The sequence below is a fragment of the Pongo pygmaeus genome, chromosome 11 (assembly GCF_028885625.2).
Source record: "Pongo pygmaeus isolate AG05252 chromosome 11, NHGRI_mPonPyg2-v2.0_pri, whole genome shotgun sequence".
NCBI classification, from domain to species: domain Eukaryota; kingdom Metazoa; phylum Chordata; class Mammalia; order Primates; family Hominidae; genus Pongo; species Pongo pygmaeus.
Genome location: NC_072384.2, coordinates 100,797,131 through 100,822,069, shown reverse-complemented (window position 1 = coordinate 100,822,069; position 24,939 = coordinate 100,797,131). Strand labels below are relative to the sequence as shown.

Here is a 24,939-nt window from a genome sequence, read left to right as displayed (position 1 = left end):
TTTATATAGCTCAATCTAATAATATTAAATAAGGACATCTAACAACAAAGTGTGACCCCCTTGTCTTGGAATGCTTTGGTAAACACAAGACTTTATTTCAGTTTGCTACTGTGTTCTAGTGGACACAAGAATTTATTTAATTTTGGTATTCTGTTCTAGTGGACACATGAATTTATTTCATTTTGGTGCTTGGTAATACCAATTTGGTAATTCTGGTATTTGTCTGAAACACTTGAGGAAGAACTCATTTGATATCTTTAGGACCAAGGGGTTGATTAAAGCTGGAATCCATCTGGAAACCTTTCAGGTCTTATGGGTGGGCTGTTATTAGCTATAAGAAAGCAAATGAGATGCAGACTGCATTGGCAGGGCCTCTCCGCTGGCCTCTGCTGATCCTGGCTCCTTTTGGTCATCTATTGTCATGAGAAGAACAAGGAGATGGAACTGTGAGGGGCTGGGAAATGAATCTGATTTCGCTTTTTGTATTTTTTAAGCCTTGGCTCAAATGCAGCCCTCTGAGCCAGGCTTGAGAAGTGCATGGCTGAGTCCTCTGGTATGGGCAAGCATCACAAAGACAACAAAACTCCCCAAGATTCTGCAAAGGGTATCAATAGAGTTTCTGTATTTTATCAGAAGACCCCCAGGGCTTCTGGACACCAAAATGGGTGCTAGAAATACCTCTGGGGACTAACAATAGCAGAAAGCATCTATGGGTCACCCTTTTCATGTCCTGGCATAATCTTAATACAGTTTGCCCTTCTGTGTTCTCTCTCATGTTTTTCATCTCTATATGCCTCTGGGTTTATTCTTAGTGAATTACTCAATACGACATTTTTGTCCTGATAGAGAGTTTGGTTCATTCATTCGTCTATCCATTCATTCATTCATTAAACAAACATACTGACCGTCAATGCTTACCTTGGAGGAGTGGATTGCTGCTGAATTTTGTGGTGGTGTCAGCAGAAACACATGGAACTCCTCTGGGATATCAGTAACTTAAGGAATTTTGTACTGCTTTGGATAACGGGTGTATAGGACCCCTTCAGGAGAATAGTCCAGTTCCTCTAGTGTTAGAACGTCTACGACCTTGTGTAAATGCCCCTTCAATCGGAGACATAGAAAGAAATGAATCTCACTTTTCCATGCTGTGTCAAGAATTTCCAAGTATAAAAGATGTTGCACTTTTAAATGACTGATTCCTCCTAAAGTCCAGGTCTCTCTAGCTTTTCATGTTCTACTTGCAGATTACTTTCTGATATTCCTGGGTAGATTTTAGAAAAAATGCCTGGACCTGCTTATAAAAACAAATAATGTTAACTTATTATCAGTGGTCCAATAAATCAGTTGCATGGTAGTGATTTTAGAAACAGATGGCTGATTTTCCTGTGGTCCAACTTCTGGAACAAGGTTTATTCATCCCAAAGTCATTTGACCCATGGAAGGACAACTCTTCAGTCCCTTTTCCAGTTATCAGGGTGTCTTAGAAAGTCTGAGGATGATGGCTAAGATCTTGGGTTTGTTCTCTCTCAAGGAACAAGGGCTTGGATTTGTTCTTTCTCAAGGAAGAATTTCCTAGCCAAATTCTTTAGCAGTGGGCTCATATCCCAGCATCACTCCCCTTCTTTCCCTCATTCCAAGGGCTAAATTCTGACATAATCTGATTGTATTTTTAATTCAATAGCTGTTTAAATAGAATTTATCCCTACAAAAATGAGATTCAAGAAGATTTAATATAAAAACTGTGAATTCTATGCTGAAATAAACTTTCAAACATTTTCTTTGTTAGTATTTGTGATGTGCTAGAACATTTGGGTTACATTAAAAATGCTAACAAATACAATTGTGTGATCTCCACTGTAGAATTAAGGGCCCAAGTTTTCAACCTTGGCCCATAAGAGTATCTCTCTCTCTCTCTGTCTCACCCACCCTCTCTCTCAATCTCTCTCCTCCCCTCTCTGTGTGTCATGATCCTGGAGTCTCATGGTTTCAGCTATCACTTCTCTGTGGATCACTCCCAAATGTACATCTTCAGCTCAGGTCCTGAACTTTGGACTTGGATATCCAGCTTTCTTCTTGACACTTCCCCCTGGATCTCCCAAGGGCACCTTGAAGTCAACAGAGCCAAGCTGAACTCATACTTCTCTCTTTAAAGTGTGTACCTCTTTACTTGAATTTTCAGTCCCTGGGACTACCATCAACTTTGAAAATCCATGATGGAAATTTGGGATCTATTCTTTCTTTATTTTTTTGTACTACCTCTCTCCACCAACCCTGGCCAATTGCTGATTTTACCTCTTAAGCATTTCTGAACATCTGTTTCTTCTTCCTCCCTCTTCCCACTGTCCCAGTTTATGCCTTTCACATATCTTCCCTATCTGTAATGAGTTCCTAAGTGATCCTCAGTCATCAGTCAGTGGTTTCCATTATCTGTCAGTGGCACACATTCCTGGAAAATTCATTGAAAACACAGATTCCTGGGCCCCACTTGATTCTGTGTCTGTCATAGCTTACATTTCTGCAATCCATAAATGTTTGTTGGATGAACAAATGGAATTCAAGAATTTTCCTTCCACATTATGGTGCATAAAAAAGAAGAAAGACAAGGAAATAATTTTAGCTGATAGAACTATTTAATATCACTCAGAAAACAGAAGACAGAGTTGCTTCTATCAACCTGTATCTAGAACAGGTAAAGTATTATGTTACACTCAGATTCATAAAACATTCAGATTCTAACTCCTGCTACAGTAGAATAAAGTGTACACATGCCTGTCCTGTGTCCATAACAAGATTTATACTGAGAGAAGCATCCATGATGATGTTCTGTAGTGAATTAAAAATAAGCTGAAAGCTACATTGCATACTCCATTTTATAAGCAATAAGGATATCTTCTTTGACTGGCATTTAAATGACGATTAGAAAAGTACCATTAAAGGCTGGGTGCAGTGGCTTATGCCTGTAATCCCAGCACTTTGGGAAGCTGAAGTGGGTGGATCACCTGAAGTCAGGAGTTCGAGACCAGCCTGGCCAACATGGTGAAACCCTGTCTCTACTAAAAATACAAAAATTAGTCAGGCATGATGATGCATGCCTGTAATCGCAGCTACTCTGGAGGCTGAGGCAGGAGAATCACTTGAACCTGGGAGGCAGAGGTTGCAGTGAGCCGAGATCACACCACTGTACTTCAGCCTAGCCAACAAGAGGGAAACTCTGTCAAAAAAAAAAAAAAAAAAAAAAAAAGAGAATACCATTAAAAAGTTCTACTTCTGGTAGAATCTTTAAAAATACCAAATATTGTCAGTTACAATATGTTTCTTAAAATAAATAAAAAATTAGAGGTTTTTGGCTAAGTAATTATTGCAGAATTCTTGATATGGAATCTACCAGAATTTTTTAAGCTTATAAATATTGAATACTTGTTCATCTCCTCATAAAGTTTAAGTTGCAAATTTTTGCCTTAATCAGCCTTAATATTATACAGCCATTTAAAGCAATAGTTGTGAAGATGAAGTATGACAGCAGCATATCAAGTGATAAAAAGCAGGTTATAAAATTATATTCATAGATGAGAATGTATATGTAAAACTATGTAGAAAAATACTGGAGTAAATATATCACAGTTCTCAGTATGGGCATTTTAAAGTAATAACATGGAAGAGTTTTAGAAGACTTAACTTTTATAATGAAAATATGTGGCACGGTTGTCTTTATCTTCAGGATTAATGAATAGGCTCCATTTATTGAGTATTTACTTTGTGTAAGACACGTTGCTAACACTGTATATAGTATCTCATTGAATCCACATAAACACCCACTTAAGGTAAGTTTTAATAATTTTTTTCCCATTAGAGCTTTGCTTTTTATATCCCATTGTTTCCTTCCAGTTTATTTGTTGTTTGTTTCCATGAAAATTTGTGGTTGAGAAGCTCTTTCATTCCCATCAGAAAAGTCCATTCTCACACTGCTAATAAAGACATATCCAAGACTGGGTAATTTATGGAGGAAAAAGGTTTAATTGACTCACAGTTCAGCATGGCTGGAGAGGCCTGAGGAAACTTAGAATTATGGCAGAAGGGGAGGCAAATATATCCTTCTTCATGTGGCGGCAGCAGGGAGAAGTGCAGAGTGAAGTGGGGGTGGGAAAAGCCCCTTACAAAACCATCAGATCTTGTGAGAACTCACTCATTATCATGAGAACAGCATGGAGGTAACCACCCCCAGATTCAGTTACCTCTCACTGGGTCCCTCCCATGACATGTGGGGATTATGGGAACTACAACTTAAGATGAGATTTGGGTGGGGACCCAGCCAAACCATGTCAAAAGATTATGGAAATCTAGGTTGACAATTATTTTATCTTAGCCTTTCGAATATATTACTCCATTGTTTTCTGACATCTGAATTGTTAAAATGGTCTAGTGTCATTCTTTTGTTAGTAATCTATCTTTTGATGCTGGTGGCTTTTTAATATTTTGTCTTTTATCTGTCACCTTAACATGTCCACATGTTGATTTATTTTTATATATCCTCTTCAGCACTTGTTATAAACTTTAAAGTTTGTATTTCTTTCAGTTCTAGAAAATTCTCAGCTAACATCTTTCTGCTATTCCCTGTATTTTCTACTTCTGAAACTCCCGTTAGACATATGCCAGGGCATTTTGATATGTCCTTCATGTCTCTAATTTCTATTTCATATTTTTAATCTCTATATCTCTCTGGGCTGTATTCTCAGTGAACTCCTCCACATAATTTTTAAATTCACAAATTCTGTTTTTGGCTAGGTCTTGTCTCAAGTTTTTTTTAAGTTTAATGATAATGTTTTTCATTATCAGGGTATTTGGTTTATTCACATGTATCTATTCTTGATTCATAGTCACCCAACTTTTTCATACTCTCCCATTTTAAAAAATAGGTACATTTTTTGAGGATCTTACACATATTTATCTTAAAATCATTTCAGTTTGCTCTATTCATCCCTTGATAATAAATTATCTTATTTGTTGTATTTCATGGCATTAGGTTTTTTGTTTTTTTTTTTTTCGCGTGCTTTTAAAATTTCAGTCTACAAGCTCATTCTGAGGAGAGTTTCTTTTATTTTTTCTCCTCTACCACTTGGCGATTTTATGGTTGCTCTCATCTGGTTTCGTGGTTTAGAATCAGATCCTCTGTCAGCAGCTCTGGGCTCTTTTCCCATGGGGAGATTGCTCTTGGTGGGACCATTTCCTAGTTTCCTGGCAACCATTGTAGCTTTCCTCAGAGTCAGGAATGAACAGTGATGGTTTGGCTCTGTGTCCCCACCCAAATCTCGTGTTGAATTGTGTAATCCCCACATGTTGAAGGATGGTCCTGGTGGGAGGTGATTGGATCATGGGGGCGGACTTCTCCCTTGCTGTTTTTGTGATAGTGAGGGAGTTCTCATGAGATCTAGTTGTTTAAAAGTGTGTGGCACTTCCCTCTTTGCTCTCTCTCTTCTGCCACCATGTGAAGATACGCTTGCTTCCTCTACCTTCAGCCATGATTGTAAGTTTCCTGAGGCCTCCCCAACCATGCTTCCTATACAGCCTGCAGAACTGTGAGCTAATTAAATCTCTTTTCTTTAGGAATTATGCAGTCTCAGGTAGTTCTGTATAGCAATGTGAGAATGGACTAATACAAAGAGGAAAGCTCAACCTCAGTCTCTGTTTCTCACAGAGAATAAAGCTCTGTTCTCCATTGTGATGAGTGTGGATTTGAGTCCCTGTTTCCCTGGAAGAGTTGAATTCTTGGCTGCTTTTGCCTGTTTCCCATCCTGAAGTCTGGTGCACCTAAAGCTTCAGTCCCCAGTATCTATGAACTCCCACTCTACAGTAGAGGAAACGAAGGCTTAGCAGGTATATGTTATTATCCTAAGGTTGCCCATGGCTGATTGACACATGTAGGCCTGTCTGATGCATGCAAAGTGTACATTTCTAACTGCTCAGGTGTGGCAGGCTGTCACCAAGAGTACCTCAGGAGCAAGGGCTCCTGTCATGCTGGACTTCACAGCCTGGGAAAAGGTGTCACCAGTATTCAGTATATGGATGCTGCAGTGATTTGAGTTATAAGGAATTTGGGACAAGTTCCAATTTTCCATTAAGACATTGTCTTGCCAGTAGGCTTCATTTACTCAGGTCCAGACTTATATGTCCCTGTTTCGAGGCACAGCTGTCATGTGTTTTCCAGGAGGTTTTCAAGTAGCTAAGTCTGTTGCCAGAAGATATAAGAATAAAAGATGTGTGGCTTTCTCTCTGGCTAGGACAAAATAATAAGGATAGTTCACCACACATGGACTAGTGTGTGGTAACTTATCTTTATTGTGCTTTAGCATATGTGGATGAACCAAATGCTGATTTGTCATTCGAAGTGGCTTATTTAAAAATCTGGAAGTACTGTGACATAGTGAACAGAGTACGGAATTTAGAGTCTGTTTTTGAGTCTTTGCTACACCATTTACTAACTGTAATTTGATTGGGGGAATTTAACCTCTCTGAGCCTCAGTCTTCTCATCTGTAAAATGGGCATATCAATATTAATACCTAGCTCATGGAGTTGTTATGGAGATTAATGAGGTAATATACTGGAAAAGGTTTCACTAATTGCAAAGGGGTATACAAATGCTAGTGGTATGCAAAAGCAAATCTGTGGTGTACAACTATGATAATAACATAATATTGACAGCACTACAAATTAAGCTAAAATTTTACTAATTCAACAACCATTTATTGAGCACCTATTATGTGCCAGGCACTGGAAAAATAAAACTGAGTGAAATGCAATTCCAATTACCCAAGGCAGAAATGACCATTGCTCTTTCCTTTTTACTTCCTCACCATTCCATCAGCAAGTGTCATCAATTTTCCATCTGAAATAAGTCTGGAACCTGTCCCCTCCTTTCCATCCCTATTAGTACTCCCTAAGTTCAGGTCCTCATCCTCTCTGGCTTAGATCATTGCAGCACCCTCCCAAAGGGTCTCCCCACCTCCTAGTTCTGCATTAGTCCTTCTTTTCCTCAAATCCATCCTCTATACAGCCACTAGACTGATCTATCTAAATCCCAGACTCAGCCATGACTTCCTTCTGCTGAAAACCCTCCATTGGATCCTCACCCCTAAAAGATAGATACCAAATGTGTCAGTGGGTGGGAACATGGCCTCTGTGGTCCCTGACTAAATCCTGGCTTCATCTCCCAGAATCCCTTGCTTTGTGCTTTCTACAAGGTGGCCCCATGTTCCCCAGACACCGCGAGCAGGTGTTGCTGTTTCTCTGTATAATAACGCCCCCATCTGCCACCTTGCCTGCCTTTTTCTGTGAGTATGACTCATCTTCTAGATCTCTACTCCAGAAGCTTTCCCCAACCACCTTTCTACCTCTTCCCCCTGCTCAGGTTGCATTAGGAAAAATGCCTGATAGTAGTATTACTGACTCAAATGGTATGCACAATGTGAAGTATAATACATATTTCGAGAAAGGTTAAACCACTGAAATAAATTATGGCTAACACTGTAACAGACTACTAATTTTCTACATGCTCGCTGACACCAAAATGATTATTTATTATTTGCCTATGGGACAGGCAAAAAACAAAAACAAACAAAAAAAGCTATGCCTCAGCATTTTTACTGAAAATTTACCATACCAGGGATATGGTATTTGCCACTTACCTTGTGAGTGCCTGTCATATCATCAATTTCAACTTGAGAACACGTGGCTCTAAAACCACAATGAGAGTAGATGTCACCTTCTCCCTTCTCTCAGTCTACGTGAACTTTAGAGCCCCTGATAAGACAAAATAGACTGTGGTTAGATTGTAGGACTGGAAATGGAGCTTCATCTAAGAATCTGGAAATCAGGTAAATTAAATTAGCTTCAAAGATTAAAATATGCCACAAACATAGAACGCTATGCTCCTCAATGTTTCAGCAAGTACTTAGAGCAGGGGAGACATGAGCCCACCATGAGGAGAAAAATCTGCTTTATTTCAACAAAGGAAGATATACTTTTAACTTTAAAAAACCTAAAATTTTTTAAAAATGTACTCCACAATATATCTGCATTTTCAAAAATATTGAGCAGCATTTTAAATGACTACAATTGAGAAAAGAAAGAAAACCCAAAATACTTTTCTTTTTTAAACCATCTTGTTGGTTGGTGGGCTAGTTGCTGTGGTAATGAGGATGTGTTTTTCAGGAAGTGAGGCTAAAATGAATTCAAATGACACAGTTTATGAGACCAAGCATACAGATGATTGCATTCCTCCTCTTCGACTTACTGCTGAGACATTTTGAAAGCCCAGACTCACATACACTTGTGATACAACTGCATTGTCTTATAAGCTATGTTGGGCAGGCATGGAGTTGATAGCTCCAGATCCTGCTAAAGAAGTGTAATATGTCAATATATCCAGGAGGATTTTGTTGGAAAGTTCAATAAAATATTTTTCAGCTGAGGAGAAAAAGCCTTCTTCAGTGAAGGACTTTTATTCATGATGTGGTTCTTTATTTCAACAATAACACAGACACAGAGGTCCTATGATCAACTCTCTCCACTCAACTTTGAAGTATAATTTCCTTTGTAGTAGTCTTTCCATCTGAGATCAAAGCATTTACAACTGTGCCTTGCAAGAAAAAATCTTGCTAAAGAAGCCGTCTTTTAAAAACCGGTGATCAATAATATATAACATAACATAATAATGTATAACATAAAATTACTACTTTATTATAACATGTATAACAAAATTACTACTTTATATACCATAAAATTATTACTTTATATATAATAATATATAACATAAAATTGCTACTTTAAGCATTTTATATGTAACATAAAATTACACTTTAAGCATTTTTAAGTGTAGCACTTTGTGCCACTAAGTGTATTTACTCTGTTGTGCAACTATCACCACCATCCATCTCCAGAACTTTTTCATCTTCCCCAGTTGAAATGCTGTCCCCATTAAACACTAACTTCTCGTTCCCCTCTCCTAGCCCCTAGCAACCACCATTCTACTTTCTGTCTCTATGAATTTGGTGCCTCAGATAAGTGAAATCACGCAATATGTGTCCTTTTGTGACTGGCTTTAATAAGCCTGCTTTTGAAAGTCACTCTTTGAATTTTGAAATCATTCACTTTATCTGGGTTTTGTATCTTTGTGTGTCTGTTCCAATGTGCACGCTTACATTCTCTTTCTCTGTCTCTCTCTCTCTCTCTCATTTCTCTCCACCCCCACTTCCTCCTCCGTGAAAAAAAAATTAAAAATTCAATCTTGAGTCTGAAACACCTTCTTTTGGTCAAGCAAATATTAATGTAGTCGAAAAAGTCTCAGTCCTTTTTCCATTTTATAACAAATGGGCAGATATCCAAATCATTGTTTTTACAGCATAGAGAAACATTGAGTCATTTAACACAGGGAAAGGTAAACTCTCTGGGGCTAAGTATCTGTTGGTGAACGGTGCAGCCACAGCTGGTGCATTCGTGAGGTGGAGTGTCCTAATGAAGTCCACTGCTCAGGCAGTTCTGTGTCTGGTGCTGGGCTCCAGCCATGCATGTGAACTGCACATATTTAATATATTGACACCATGTTCAACATAAAGCTCACAAATCATGAAATGTGACATTCTCTTTACCACTCTCAAGGCCTTTGCCAATTAGAACATCTTCACAGACATCATCACCACATGGTAATTAGTGGCCAGGTCAAATTTGTCCTTTTAATTAGTTGCAGTTTAAACAATCAGGTTAACTGCTGTTTTGAGCTGCTCTTCAAGGATCTCTTTTGGTACCTGTACTGATGTATGAAAAGATATCATTTGATGCTGTCATTTGATAAGATCAACTCTCTTTTTAATCTCTTGTCCTACTTGGGGGCACATTTTTACAATAGTAAATCACCCCAATTTTCCCTTTTATGTGATTTTCACCTTCTTACATGATTTCAAAATTAATCCTCACCTTTGAGTAACTTTCTTTTATTTTGCTACTCCTGGTCAAGGTTTTCGTTAGTTGCAAAAATCTCAGCAAGTTTTGTTCCTCAAAATTACATAACTTGATCCATCTGGACAAAGTTGCTGATATTAAATAATTGATGCTGGCATTGGGGGAATTGACCTGTCATTTCCAACGTTGTCATCTAAGTGAATGAGACTTTCTTCTTTTTCCTATAAACTCTCCATTCTTCTCTTTCTTTCACAAATACTCCAACTCCTTGTCTTCCTACACTGCCATTCACTCTATGATGTTAGTATTTTACACATGCATATGTGTATATATACTCTATGATGTTAGTGTTATACATGGATAATACAGGTTATAATACTTTTTGAGTATGACAACTCCTCTTTTACCGTTTTTCTTGTAGTGAAATTGGTTTTGACATATACGTGTTAAAAGTTGCACAGTATTTTTCAGAAGTATCTGTCAGAAAGTGACTATGTTAACACATTAAGCAGAAGAGGAGTTTGTGAAGTCTTGTGAGCTTGGGAGAAAAACAGAAAGAGAGGTAAGTGCTGGCAGTGGGCTGGGAACCCCTGCCAAATTTGGGTATTTCCCAGCTCGGCTGACAGTAAAACGGATATGTGAGTTTGGCTTGAAACAACTGCACTAAGGAGTCAGTTTATTGATGTTCCCTTTTGAATTCTATGTTTGTTAGAACTTCTGGTTCTGGTCTGGCTTCCTGTGTAGACCTGCCTGCGGGGGAAATGTGACCGCCATGTAGACTCTGAACATTCTGTTCCCTCTACGGTTGTTATGATTCTGCAACTAAGGAAAGTGAAGAAGTGGGGAGGGCTCTGGTGATATTTTGGTTTCACATCTAAGTTGACTTTCAGAGAGAAAGCAAAATGGGCCACAGGTCAACAATAGAGTGAATTCCAGAAATAGAATGCTGTGAGGACTTTAAAAAGCAAAGATCAGGAAGCAGTCTCCTACTGATGGTATCTCAGGATGCTTTCTAGGGGCCTTTTAGAAATGTTTAAGTTTGGAGAAATACAGCAAAATAAAATAGCGTCCAAAGAAGAATCATAAAAATGATTACATGATGGGAAACCTGTTCTTAGAAACAAAGAGCAAAAATTTATGACCAGATTTGGCCAGTGGGAGCCTCTTCCACCCACCTCGGTGTCCTTTTGACATGTCCCCATTATTCTTTGGATACTTCCTTGAGTTCTCGCACAATTAAATATTCCAGGTTCATTTTTTACTTTCCCTGCCCTAGTCCTGGAATCAGCTGTTAGGATTGGGGCATAAAATAAATAATTGAACTAAGTAAATAATAATAGTAACAAATTATCACCCATTGAATAAAATAGGAAACTGTAAGTCCATACTTTTGTAAAAAATAAACAGAGGCTGGGCACTGTGGCTCACGTCCGTAATCCCAGCACTTTGGGAGGCTGAGGTGGGCGGATCACGAGGTCAAGAGATTGAGACCATCCTGGCCAACATGGTGAAACCCTGTCTCTACTAAAAATACAAAAATTAGCTGGGCGTGGTGGCGCACACCTGCAGTCCCAGCTACTCAGGAGGCTGAGGCAGGAGAATTGCTTGAATCTGGGAGGTGGAGGTTGCAGTGAGCCGAGACTGTGCCACTGCACTCCAGCCTGGTGACAGAGCGAGAGTCTGTCTCAAAAAATACTAATACTAATACTAATAAATAAACAGAAAGTTTAATGAGGAACAATATATTTACGTAGTTTCAAAGTACCTCCCCACAGAATATGTATTAACTACAGAAGGGGAAAAACCACCTCACTGTGGAAAGTCCCGGTAGACGCCATCTTAACCAAGTGGGACATGTCGAAGTCATGTGTCACCTGGCAGGATGCCATAAGGGGAACACAGATTCACTTTTGTAATATTCTGACAAAGACTCATAACGTCAATCTAACCACGACAAAACAATAGACAAACTCAACATGGGAGACATTGGACAAGATAACTGGCCAAACTCTTCCGAAGTGTCAAAGTCATGGATGTCAAAGAGAGAGGGGAGATCTGATTCCCACTCCAGGACACCTCAGAGACAGGACAACTAAATGAAAAGTGAGATTCTGTATTGAATATTTTTGCTATAAAATTCTTGATTGGGACAATTGGCGAATCTTGAATGGAGTCTGATAATTAGATAGTAGTTGTGAACTGGTGTTAATTTCTGGATTCTGATGGGTATATTTTATAGTGTGTAGGACTAAACTCTTAAGTGTTCAGGGGTTTGGGGCATTAGGTCAGCAATTTACTCTCAAATGATTCAGGGTAAATAAAATTCTTTGTACTGTACATGCAACTTTTCTGTAAACTTGTCATTGTTTCAAAAGCTAAAAACGAGTTAAAATTTTTGTGATCAATTCTGGTAAAGAGAAGATTAAGAACTCGCTAAATAATGTTCTTCAGGTATGACAAGTGTTGTTATAAGGATGGTCTTTTTCATCTGCTGAGAAACTTAAGAGATTCATGTTAGACATACGTATTTAATTCAATTTCACTTATTTCCTAAACAAGCCTTACATGAGTCTATTTATAGAAAGCATTCATATTAGATACAAATACAATAGTAAAATCATTAAAATAAGTGTAAAAGATGACAGTCAACAAATGAGATGAAATGAATAATAAGAGAGTAGGAATTTATATATGATAAAAACTGGCCAGGTGCGGTGGCTCATGCCTGTAATCCTAACATTTTGGGAGGCCGAGGTGGGCGGATTGCCTGAGCTCAGAAGTTTGAGACCAGCCTGGGCAACACGGTGAAACCCCGCCTCTACTAAAATACAAAATAAATTAAATGGGGGTGGCAGCATGCGCCTATAGTCCCAGCTACTCGGGAGGCTGAGGCTGGAGAATTGTTTGAACCTGGGAGCCAGAGGTTGCAGTGAGCCAAGATCGCGCCACTGCACTCCAGCCTGGGCGACACAGCAAGACTCTGTCTCTACAAACAACAACAACAACAACAACAACCAAAACTAAATGAAGCATAAAATTTAACTTTGAGTTTCCTGGTTACCAAGGCAAAGATATAAAAAAGTTACCAAGTGCTTATTTTACAGTAAGCCCTGGCTGGGTCCTAAGTCTAGCTACTGAGCCTCTGTCGTATATGAGTCTCTTTCTCCCTCACTGTCCATCCCTCGCCATCTGCCATAGCCTCTCAAGCTCACAGTTCTTTGTCTCTGTTGCTGGTGGCCTGGCTTTTTCTTCCAGCTGCTTGTCTCTGGTGGCATTCTATACTTGTGTGCCAGGATAGCTTTCCATTTTTGCTTACTGCTGTGAGGAAATTGCACTTTTCTTAGTAAAAATAAAGTTCAGAACCTCAGAGTTGGCACTGGGTGGTCCATACGGCCTTGGCTTTCACCCAAGACTCACTTCCTTTGGGGTCTATGTCTGATCCTACCATTGACACATTGGCCTAACAGGGCACTGTTTCCCTCTTTTTTTCTTATACTGGACGGAGGACTCTTGGTTTGATTCTCTGTAGACCAACTGATCAGAGTTAGAATGTTCATATAAGACTTGGATAAATGACAGGAGGAAACAAAAGGACTAGAAAAAGAGACAATTTCATTGATCTTTACAACTCAGCTTACTTCTCTTCAATTGTTGAACCAATAAATGGGTTCTTCTTGGTTCCTGGTCTACCTCCTCATGATGGTTACTATTATTTATTCCCACTGGCCAGGGGTGCCTGTGACTTCCATGGTTGACCTGTGAGACCAACAGAATCTGAGTTCCCTCAGTTCTAGTTTCCTAAATTCACGTCCTTCCTCTGGGTTACTGACACTAGGCATGGCCTCCCCATTCAAGAAGATCCAACTTACCTTCAGATGTGAGCTTTGTATTTATAGATGCCATCAGGATACCAGACCACCCTCCCAATAAGTCTAGGAGATGTGCCCATGTATGCTCAATATGGTAAAAGCATGGTTAGTTTCTTGTTGCTTTCAGTGAGATCTCCCTGTTGCTTGTTTGGACAAATTCTCATGTCTGATGGGATACCTTGCTCAACTTCCCATGCTATTTGTATGGGGCTGTTTTGGTCATCCCTGGTTTGACTCACAGCTTTTATAACCAATCCCCCATTAGACAAGAGAAGAGGGTCACAAGAGGCAGGATATAAGGCAAGATTTCTGGAGAGCAAGAAATATTAGAAAGCCCAAAGTGCTGCATCCTATTAGACACTAAGACTGAAAGGCATAAGCACTAAATCCATGCTGGGAAGCACTGAAAACTTTGCAAAAATCCCTCTATGTTGATCTGTTCTCACTATTCACAGGATCATTTAATATGAAATCTATAAACCTGTGGCAGGTTTATGTGTACTAAGGCATTGCAGGAAGGAAATTATGGGACTCATCTCAAAATTGTCTGCCTTCCTGTTCTGATAATATAGCATTTCTCTTTCTAAAGAAAACCTTTCAATAAAAAATAAAATCAATAATAATAGACAATATTAAAAATATAGACAACTGAGCACACCTTTTCAAAGTTCCTTTTCCATTCTAAAAGGGAATAATTTTAGGACAGTATTAGATACCTCTTACCTAAAATATCCAGTGGCAGAGAGACTAATGCTTTGAGCAAAAGCTTCATTAACCTGCAAAAAAGAATATGATGAAAGGAAAAATACACAACTGGACAAAAGCAAAACATGGGAAAATAACCGTTTTCTAGATGTCATAATTTTCCTTATTGTTGGGAGTGTTATTTCCTGAGTGAACAAGCAGAGTGCCCAAGTGGGTTCTCTGCCCAGGATGATTGCTAAGGATGCCCAGGATGATTGCTAAGTCACTGCTTTGGTGGATCTATTTAAAGAGCAAGGGAAAAAGCGATGAAGGTAAACATCTGTGGTGGAAGTTTAAATTCAGGGTCCCCAAACAAAGTCTAACCAAGGATCTCCATCCTCCTGTCTCTATATATGGGGAACCAGTCTGGGTGGAGCTTCGGCTTGGTTGGAATATGTATATATTTTTAAGTTTTAGAGAAACTAAAAGATAAAGGAGGTAAGTTTGGTAATCCCTCAAGTTACTGCTACCACATCCCATCCATCACCGCTCCGAGGGCTTCCCACAAAACTTCAAAATCACAGGGAGACTTTCTAACAGCACTAATTAAATACTCAGGGGCCTTGCAGAACTTCTGCTGCCTCAATTTTTAAAAATCTGGGTCATGTTTTAAAATGAAGTCTTTATTCTGAAAGAAGAACAAGAACTACCACTCGAAGACTATCCAGTTTTCCCCACGAATGTTTGAAATGCAGGTATGGAAAACAGCAAGCATTTGTAGCTTTAACTGAAGATGTTTTTCAAAATGTAATCCAATATAACAGCTTCTCCTGCAAGAACTTCCTTTAAATGTATTGCTTTTTACTCTGCAAATTTCCAAAAGTGAACTTTAGATGATGTAGGCTCTATCTTCCTTAGTGAATAACCAGACACACACTAAGTGGTATTTAAATATGAACGGCTTTAACACTGTTACTGAGCTATTTCTCCAGGTGTGAGTAAATATCCAGATGAACCAGAGATTTCTGTTTCGTAAGATCTGATTGCAAGGTGAATGATTGATTTATATCTGTTCCTTATGAACTCAGCTTACTAATCTTTAATTGCTGGACAAATATATGAATGCCTTTCTTCCTAGCTCCTAGTCACCTCCTTATGATGGAGATACTATCCATTTTATATCCACCAGCCAGGAGTGCTACTTAAAGCGTGGTTCAGCAGTGCAGGCATTACCTGGGAGGCTGACAGAAATGCAGACTCTGAGGCCCCACTCAGACCTACAGAATAAGAATCTGCATTTTAACTGATGCCCAGGTGATCTGCCTGCTCATGATGACTGGCGAGAGGATGCCCTAAGTTGTACAGGACAGGAGGAGGAAGTGGCAGGGATGCAGCATACCTGGGAACAGGCGCTTCCACTCAGTGGCCCCACAGGAGCTCTGCAGGCTTCAGCCACACCTGATACTCACACACTTCTCCCAGGTGCCACTAGCACTCCATCTGATAATAGGTTCAAGGCATTCCACGAGGGTCTGGCAGGTATTCTGCAGGTGGAAAAGGACAGAAGACTGGCAGATAATTAAATGGGGAAACCTTTCAAACTCGACTGTGTTTCTCACCCTACAACAGTCACCATCCTTCCTGCATCCTGCAGATACCTTCCATGTGGCTTGTCTCCACCTCTGGACAGGGGGCTGAATCTGGTGTTCCCTGTGGAACCAGTGCCAAGGTGGGACTTTTTCACCCAGGAGGTAAAAATGGAGGCTAGAGGGAGGACAGATAGAATGCAAGATCCATTTGCCCAGTTCAACCAAAATGGCTCTGTTTCTATGTGTTTTACGTGTTGAGGTTCCATTTAGGATTTGCTGCATACTTAGCAAGGCTATGAAAACCCCTGTCCAGGCAGTGAACACAGGAACACAGGCACAGAGAAAGGCAGCGTGGTGTGTAGAGAAATGTGAGTTTTAGAGTCAGACATCCCTGTGATTGAATAGCTCTGCTTCTTCTCAGTATGTGGATGACTTATACTCTCCATGCCGTGGGGATCTTGTCTGTGACCTGGAGATACCAGAACCAGGTGACCACATAGCCTGCTTTGCCCAGGACAATCCCTGTTTACATTGGTTGTCTTTGTGTTAATGTCAATGCCTTCCTTTGCTCTCCAAAGTATTTTTGTTTGAATTATATGGACACTAATACCTACTTTGAAGGGTTGTTTTAAATACATTCATGTGTGGCATAATGATGTTTTAGTCAACAGTGGACCACATATATGACAGTGGTCCCACAAGATTATAATGGAGCTGAAAAATTCCTATTGCCTAGTGACATCATAGCTGTCATAGTGTTGCGGCATAATTACTTTATTTTTAAATTTAACTTTATTTTTTTGAGATAGGATCTGGCTCCGTTGCCCAGGCTAGAGGTCAGTGGCATGATCTTGGCTCACTGAAACCTCCACTTCCCAGGCTCAGGTGATCCTCCTACCTCAGCCTCCCAAGCAGCTGGAACTACAGGTGTATGCCACCATGCCTGGCTAATTTTCATATTTTCTTCTGTAGAGACAGGGTTTCCGCTTATTGCTGAGGCTGGTCTTGAACTCCTGGACTCAAGTGATCAGCCTACATCAGCCTCCCAGAGTGCTGGGATTACAGGTGTAAGCCACCACACCAGACCTAAATATTTTTTAAAAAAATGTAGTGTAGCCTAAGTGTGCAGTGTTTATAAAGTCTACACTAGTGTACTAGGTCTTCACATCCACTCACTACTTACTGACCCAGCCAGAGCAACTTTTAATCCTACAAGCTCCATTCATGGTAAGTGTCTTATACAGGTGTACCATTTTTTATCTTTTATACCAGATTTTTACTGTACCTTTTCTATGTTTAGATATATTTGGGTACATAAATACTTACCTTTATGTTATCATTGCCTACAGCATTCAGTGTGGTAATATGCTGCGCAGGTTTACAGCCTAGGAACAATAGGCTAGACTATATAGCCTAAATGTGTAGTAGGCCATACCATCTAGGTTTAAGAAAATGTACTCTATGATGTCCCCACAATGGAAAAATCACCTAAAGATGTGTTTCTCAGATCATATCCCTGTCATTAAGTGAGGCGTGACTGTACAGCACTCAGTATTGTCTTCATTACTTTACTCTAGGGGCAGGTACTCATTAAAGCTTTGTGAGAGACTTGCTTGGAACCTGGGTCACTGAGTAACCAGCATTGAATGAGTTACTCTTGGCTTTGGTCTTCAAGTTCAGCTGACCAAACCAGGATATCTCCACTTGTCTCCTCTCAGAATGAGATGTTGAGCTTGCCCTTCTCCAGATACCAGGACATTTGGCTCAGTAAGGCTTCTGCCCTCTGTTCTTCCAAGAGGGCAGCCTGGGGAGAACTCTGTTCTCAAGTGAGGAGGTCTTGGGTCCTAGTGTGGGTCTGCATTCTAGAGGGGGGACCCCGACCCTATCATGGGTGCCCTTTTCATAGAGTAAGCTTGAGAAAGTGGACTTGATTGGGGAATGAACAAGTTGTCTGGCACCAGGAAGTCTGGATTTGGGGTGCAATTGATACTCAAATATATGTATAATTAATACACAGGAGTTGTCTGGGAATGCTGCCACCCCTCACTGAACTTTGGAGCCCATGAAAAGTTACAGCTGCTCCAGTCAAGGGTGAGGAGCCACTGGTTCCCTGGGAAGCTGAGTTTTGGTGAAGCCCCTCCCACTAGAGAAGGGAGGTGAAGCCCTCTTCCCAAATTCCAGTTGACTTATTTCCAGGTAATTCAGAATGAGCTCCTAGGGACGCTGTGAGTAATTCTAGTCATTGCATCACAAAGCCCAAAGGTGATATTGTGCAGTCTGGGAGTATTTTATTAAGTCCAATTCTGGCTGATGGCAAAACTGAAACAACCTCTTTCACCTGTGTCATTTTGGTGTTAATACCTTGTCCCAATTCAGCTCTGCCATGACCAACTAATACAGACCATCTGTGTAGATATGAACTAGAGCAGCAGCCTGGAAATAAAATTAGAAATCTGTTCTTTCTGCCATCTGTATGTGAGTTTTTGACAGTAAGGCAGTCACAAATGAAGTAGCAAAAGCCACAAAATAAAGCTACAGTTTCACTGGTATAGGACCAGTGGTTTCATCCAAAGGTGTGTGCCACCTGAGAATAGCAAAGCTGCTGTCCCATGAAATCTGTGAAACAAAGAAAAGCCTAAACGAGTCCCTTACTGTTGAAATGTGGTCATCAGCTGTTGCAGCGGCCTCTTGCCATTTTCAGCGGCATTAACTGGTTAGACTTTGAAAGCCCGCTGGCATTGTCCTCCTTTCTGAGTCTCTCCTAGTGTAAGGTTGAATTCAATAAGGAGAGTGCCTCTCTCTGCAGTTCCAACTCTGCAAAGCAGTAGCAAATTGGCCTAAATTGTTAACAACTAGTAGAATTTGGAGCTTGTTTTTGTTGGAGCAGACCCTCTTTGCCCTTAGTTGTCATTTGGGGAGGAACACTCTGTCCTCGTGAATTCTTTCTCCTTGTTCCTCTGAACATATTATTCTCAATTGCTTCTGGGGACTAAAAATCTTGCAAAGAATTATAGAATAAAATACAGCAAAATATAAAAAACAAAATCTCATTTGTCCATAATCTCATTGCTCTCACACCCTGGGTTATTATGAGAAAAGTTGAATAGTGCTAATATAAGGCCCCAGTCTGTTACCTGCAATTCTGAATTTCAAAAATCCTGAGCACCTATTTAATGGAGAAACTTGTCCTGATCTCATCCAATGAGAGATTCATAGTCTTTAAAAAATCTTACTTGGTTTAAGTAATCATACACTTCACTGCAGAAATATTACCATGCTTGAATGTGGCATGTTGCCCCAGACTCTGCTGAGGACTTTAATAAATAGTATAGAGGTCATATGATCTTTTAAAATCAGAAAAATTTAGAATCCCAAAATATATCTGGCCTCAAAGATTTCATAGGGGGAGAAATGAACATGGTGTATACTTAAAAAAAATTAAACATTTTAGAAAGGTACAAGATGGAGAATGAAAGTACCCCTGCCCACTGGTCTGCTCTGTCCCATTCTAAAAGTAACTGGTCATCAAAAAAAAAAAGGCTTTAAATAAATAAAAGAACAGTCTTTCCATTCTGAAAGTTGCATTGTCACTTAAATGCTTAATTTATTCTCAAAGTGTTCTTTCCTGCTGATTCTACAATATTCCACAGCTAGTGTCTACTATGGACTCACTGTGCATCTTGTGAAGTTTGGCATTTTCGTCTGCCAGGTTAGAGATAAACATGTGCAAAATGGTTGATAAGACAATTCACAAGCAAGAATTTGATCCAAAGGATCTGATAAGATGCTGGAGAAATGTATGAAAAATTCTTCATACTACAGCAGGAAAAAAACTGTAGAACAATTTAACCAGTGGAATTATTGGAAGGAAAGAGGAATTGTCATTATCCCCAAGAAATTCTCAGTTGGATATCCAAAGATGTTTTATCATCAGGTAATTTTCAGAAATGCTTGTAAGGCTGAAAAAAATTTACCAAGATCTATTGATACTAATTTTTAGAAAATAACTTAGTAATTCCAGAAGTTTTGCTGCTGGTTTAGCAATTTCTTTTCTTTTGCTCTAGCAGCTATGGTGCTATTGGTTGATGAAGAATTACTGATAACAAAGAAAGTCCACAAGGAAAACTGATATTTAAAACACCACAGTTCTAATGTACAGATCATTTGAGGACTGCCTTAAGTCACAATCCCATTTAACATCTCTTGTCATGCTTCTGTGTGATCCTTAAGCATTACTTCTGGAAGGCTTCCCTGACCTCCAATACCTACACTGCACCATCCACTCCTGATTCTTAACTCAGCACAGTTGCACTATGTTGAAATTGTTGATTTCCCTTTAGGGTTCCTCACTGCAGGCTGTAAACTACACCCATGTCTTAGCCATTTCTTTATTCCTCTCTTTATTCCTCCTAGCATAATGTTTGGATGGAATGATGGATAGATGGATGGATGGAATGATGGATGGATGGGTGGATGGATGCTGGATGGGTGAATGCATTGTTACATGAATGAGAAGGTGAAACAGTTTCTGTGGGTATTGGGTCTTCCTCTGTAATTTCCTTGAAATTGCTCTACAACTTCTAGAAAAATAAGCTCAGATTGCTTGGTCCTTCCTACAAAACCACACTGGAATTACAGAGAAGACATCAACATTTCTGCTCGTGATTTATTGTTGTTGTCTGTAGATTTCTCCCCACTAAAATATATATTATATATATTTCCAGTTTTTCAGCTTCAGGAGGTCTGGGTGAGGCTCAGGAGTCTGCATTTTAACCAAGCCTCTCCAAGGCTCTGATGCAGGTGTTCTGTGGCCACCGCTATAGAAATACCATCTTGCTCAGTGGTTTTCAAACTGTCCTTTGTGATTCACTAGTAAGGTGTGAAAATTCATTTGGGACCAGTATAGTTAAAAGAATAAATAGAAGAGAAGGGAGGAGGAAAGGAGGGGAGAGGAAAGCAGTGCAGAGAAGGTGTGTCAGTGCATGACATGTAGTCAAATAAGTGTTGTCCTGTGTAATTTCGTTCCTTTCTCCCTCTCTCTCTCTCCCCGCCTCCTCTTTCTCTCTCTCTCTGTTTCTCTGTCTATCTCTCTCTCTCCTTCTCTCCCTCTCTCTCTCTCTGTCTCTCTCTGTCTATCTCTCTCTGTGTGTGTGTGTGTGTGTGTGTTCATGCACATGTGCTGGGTCCCATCATAAGGTGCATTTTATGGGCCACGGTAAAACAATTTGAAAGCTGCCTAGGGCATCCCTTCCTGTTGGCAGGAACAGCATCTGGAAGCCAGGCATTCCAGTGTTGGCCAGCTCTCACACAATGTGGAATCCCACCTTCCTATTGTATCCTCTTTTCTAGCTGTGCCTCCCATCAGAGCAGTGAATGGCTCTACTCCCTCTTTCCACAGCTTTTCAGAAATTTGAGGAGGGGCAGCATTCTGGGCAGGAGTGGGGGTCTGGGCTGCCTAATCAAGCATCAGAAAGGTGAAGATGGGGCTGCCGCCAGGACTTGGTGTCAGGGAGCTCTGGTGTGGCAGCAGGAGCTGTCAAAGGGGGAGGGGGAGGGAGTGAAATCCAACATCGAGAGCCCCAGGCTAGACATGCAGGGAGGGGACAGGAGTGAGACGGGAGGGATGGGGGATTCCATCCTGAGTTGACCAGTCACTGTGTCTTGCATGTTTTAGGCATCCACGTATGCAGTCCTTCCTCCTTGTCAGCTGAGACTGGCCCACACTGCACGTGAGCTCTTTTCTTCTTCAGACCAAGCACACTGAGTTTTAATGACATGGTTCTCAATCCCCTCACTGCTCTGGCTGGATCAATTGATACTTTCTGGTAGATTCTCTTAAAGGTCCCAGCACAGATGTTTTATCTGTTGAATGAAAGACCACTCCAAGGAAAGCAAGCTTATTTGACCCTCTTCCTGCCGGACCCTCTGACTCCCTTAGAGTGTGTTGGTTGTTGCACACTTCATTTCAGCATGTATTTATTGAGCACCTTTTATGCGCAAGATCTAGGAAAATAGAAATGCAAAGAAAGGAACCTTCCCACGTAAGAAACCAGTCATCTGGCAGAGCAGAATGAGATGTTAAAGGCTAGGAGTCTGCACCAGGTACCCGGGAGGCAGAGGTGGATAGCACCTGGCACTCGGGAAGTACTCTGTAATTGTGGTGCTGACTGAACAAACTCAATTCTATAAGGAGCCAGGGCTGCGTTGGGGAGGTCTCCTAGAGAAGATGATATCTGAGCAGGGATTTGATTCTAATCAAACAGTGGAGTGAGAAACTGTCCATGCTTGTGAGTTAGAGTTGTTAAAGCTCTGTATGAGAACAAAAGGTCTCTTATGAACTGAAACCCCTGGGGTTTAGTGCTGGAGCTTTGTGATCCTTATTTTAGGTTCTAAGCAGTATGTTCTGCTCCCTTCTAGATTCCAGGTTATATTCCACAGGGCTGAAGCTTTCAGAAAATCTCCTTCAGCCAAGTGGGAGCTTTCTATAGCTAGATTGAGACTATATAGGATGAATCAAGTCTGAACAAGCATCACTCCAAATCCTTAACATGTCTGTATTCTGGATGCCCCCAGAAATGGGGAGATCTTCAAATGCTAAGGCCTCTGCCCACACTTCTGTCTTGCTTTCAGCCTTTCACCCTCTACATAAATGTTCCCATATCTTCTATGGGCAGTGATTTGACAGTCACAAAGTGCAGTGCTAAAACTTAATAAAAAAGTACAGCAATCACGTGTGGGTGAGCATAGGGCTCTGCAGATATTTGAAACGGCAAGTTAGCGAATCACTGAATTTGTGCTGCATGTGGTGGCTTTCCTATTTGCTCACCTTATATGTCCCAGGTAGTGGGTGCCATCCTCCAGTTATCAACATGTTGTCCCCATGTTCCAGAATAAAATGGATTGGGCAGCCAGATCTGGGGAGAAAACAAAACCAGGATCACAACTTTAAGTGATTTGAGATCTCAAGTTCAGGTTTGTGGGATGTTTCAGGGACAGCTGTGATCCCCTTGACTACACAAGTAAGAGACAAAGAGTAGAACCACCCAGGAAAGAGCAGGAAGCCATGGATTTCTTACTTTTTCATAATAAACCAGGCAGCTAGGAAGCAATCTGTATGTTTAAGGAGCTCCTTTGCTGTCGCTCTGTTTTAGAAGTCATGATAGAGCATTCTTTGTGGTTATTTTTGTGCCTAATCCTCAGTTTCTGAGTGGTCATCCATAGCTATTCGTTGGATTTTCTCTGAGTAATTTGGGAATTTCAAACCCTCTGGAGTTTGTTGTTTCTGTGATTCCTTCATGATTACCTTTAGTGGCCAGATTTTTCATTTATACAAATGGCCAGAAGATCCTCAGAAGGTTACACAGATCACACACAAAAAGCAAAACTTCATTCACCAAAAAATAAATTTCTTGTCATTTCCCCCAATTTCCAGAAAAAAATATATTTCTTTATCTATTTGGGGGTACAGACTAGAGAAAATTCTATAAATGCCTACAAAGCTCCAGCTGGAGAAATAAATTGGTATCGCTTTCCAAAATTTATTAATGATAGATTGCATTACAAAATGTAATTAAGATGGTCACACTGAGATCCTCATTATCCTCTGCTCAGCAGTCCCTAGAGTGCCACAGAGGGTCACCCAAGACTCCTCCCTCTTAGATATTAGCATTAGCACCTTATATAAATGAGTTGGCAGAAAATAAAGTCAGAGGGAGCTATGCACCATCCAGAGGGAAAAAATAAAAGTGATCCCGAGTTGGACCAGGCAGGATCAGAAGTCCACATGACCTGAAGATAAGAGGAGGGGCTGGAGGGGAAGCAGGTGGGCCGGAGGGAAGCTGTGGTGATGTATAGCCTGCAGCAGCAAGGCAGGAGGAAGTTTAAGGGAAGGCAACTCTCATTCTTTATATGATATCTATCTTTCTGCTCTTTCCTGTCTTGATTTCAAAGAATCATAATTTGGCCAAGTTTCCACAGGCCGTTATTATTAAACACATGATAATTGAGTAATTATACGCAATTAAAAATTTCCTACACCTTTACTCTGTTTCCTGCCCAAATCAGTGTGTTCTCAAGACCTAGAAGCGAATTATTATTGACTTGAGCAAGGACTCCATCATCAGATAAGGATAAATAATGAGATCTTATCTATGGGTGAACCTGTTTCTGTAATGAAACTGCCTGGGGGCAGGGTTGACTTTACAGAACATATAGAAACTTGTTTCTCAACAGTGACACCCAAACAGCTGTATTTCTTTTCATCTATTTACTAGAGATATTAAACCCCAAGCCACAACTCAGCACCCACTGAGTTGAAAGAGTCTTCATTAAAACCCACAGGGACTTCAGCTATGAAGAATAAATGGGTGTATGTGAGGGGAGAAGTGAGGGAAAGAGTGGAGAATACAAATCTTAAAAAAACAATTTTTTACCTAACTATGAAGGAAAAACTTCAGAAATCTATGAATAAACAAAGGTATTGAGAAATAAAGTTTGTTTGCATTCAAGAAGCTGGAGGTAGTGCAGAGAAGAATCAGGGCAATTGGAAAGATTTGGTGAACCATTTAGTAATCAACCCATAAATACAAATTTTAAGTTGACCTGGTATCAAAAAACTATATATGAGCAGCCCTTGAATTCATACCCCGTGAGACATCTGGGAATTATCAGGTTTGAAACCATCTTTGCAAAAATATGACTGAGACAGTGAAAGAGATCTAACCTAACTGGCTCCACCTTGTTTCTAACCTTTAAGCTGTTCTCATTCCTTCCTGGGCATAGGCTGAACTAACTTTGGGAGGAACTTAGTTTATAGTTTAAAGCAAAGATGATAACAGCCCTTTCC

The 24,939-nt window shown here is 40.2% G+C and overlaps 3 long non-coding RNA genes across 3 annotated transcripts in view; 1 reads left to right on the top strand and 2 right to left on the bottom strand.

The window, feature by feature from the left end:
• Window positions 1–2,611: 2,611 nt before the first annotated feature.
• Window positions 2,612–7,797, bottom strand: LOC134737743 (uncharacterized). Its single transcript, XR_010122945.1, has 2 exons — window positions 7,681–7,797; window positions 2,612–3,211 (listed from the first exon to the last, which is right to left on the bottom strand). It is a non-coding gene; the product is annotated as an uncharacterized LOC134737743 (long non-coding RNA).
• A 4,116-nt stretch (window positions 7,798–11,913) lies between these two features.
• The window catches only part of LOC129031071 (uncharacterized), a 27,955-nt gene continuing 14,929 nt past the window's right edge, over window positions 11,914–24,939 (top strand). The window contains exon 1 of the long non-coding RNA XR_008500933.1: window positions 11,914–12,055. This is a non-coding gene — a long non-coding RNA (uncharacterized LOC129031071). The remainder of the gene's footprint in view (window positions 12,056–24,939) is intronic.
• Window positions 22,931–24,939, bottom strand: part of LOC134737742 (uncharacterized) — a 26,425-nt gene continuing 24,416 nt past the window's right edge. The window contains exon 4 of the long non-coding RNA XR_010122944.1: window positions 22,931–23,008. This is a non-coding gene — a long non-coding RNA (uncharacterized LOC134737742). The remainder of the gene's footprint in view (window positions 23,009–24,939) is intronic.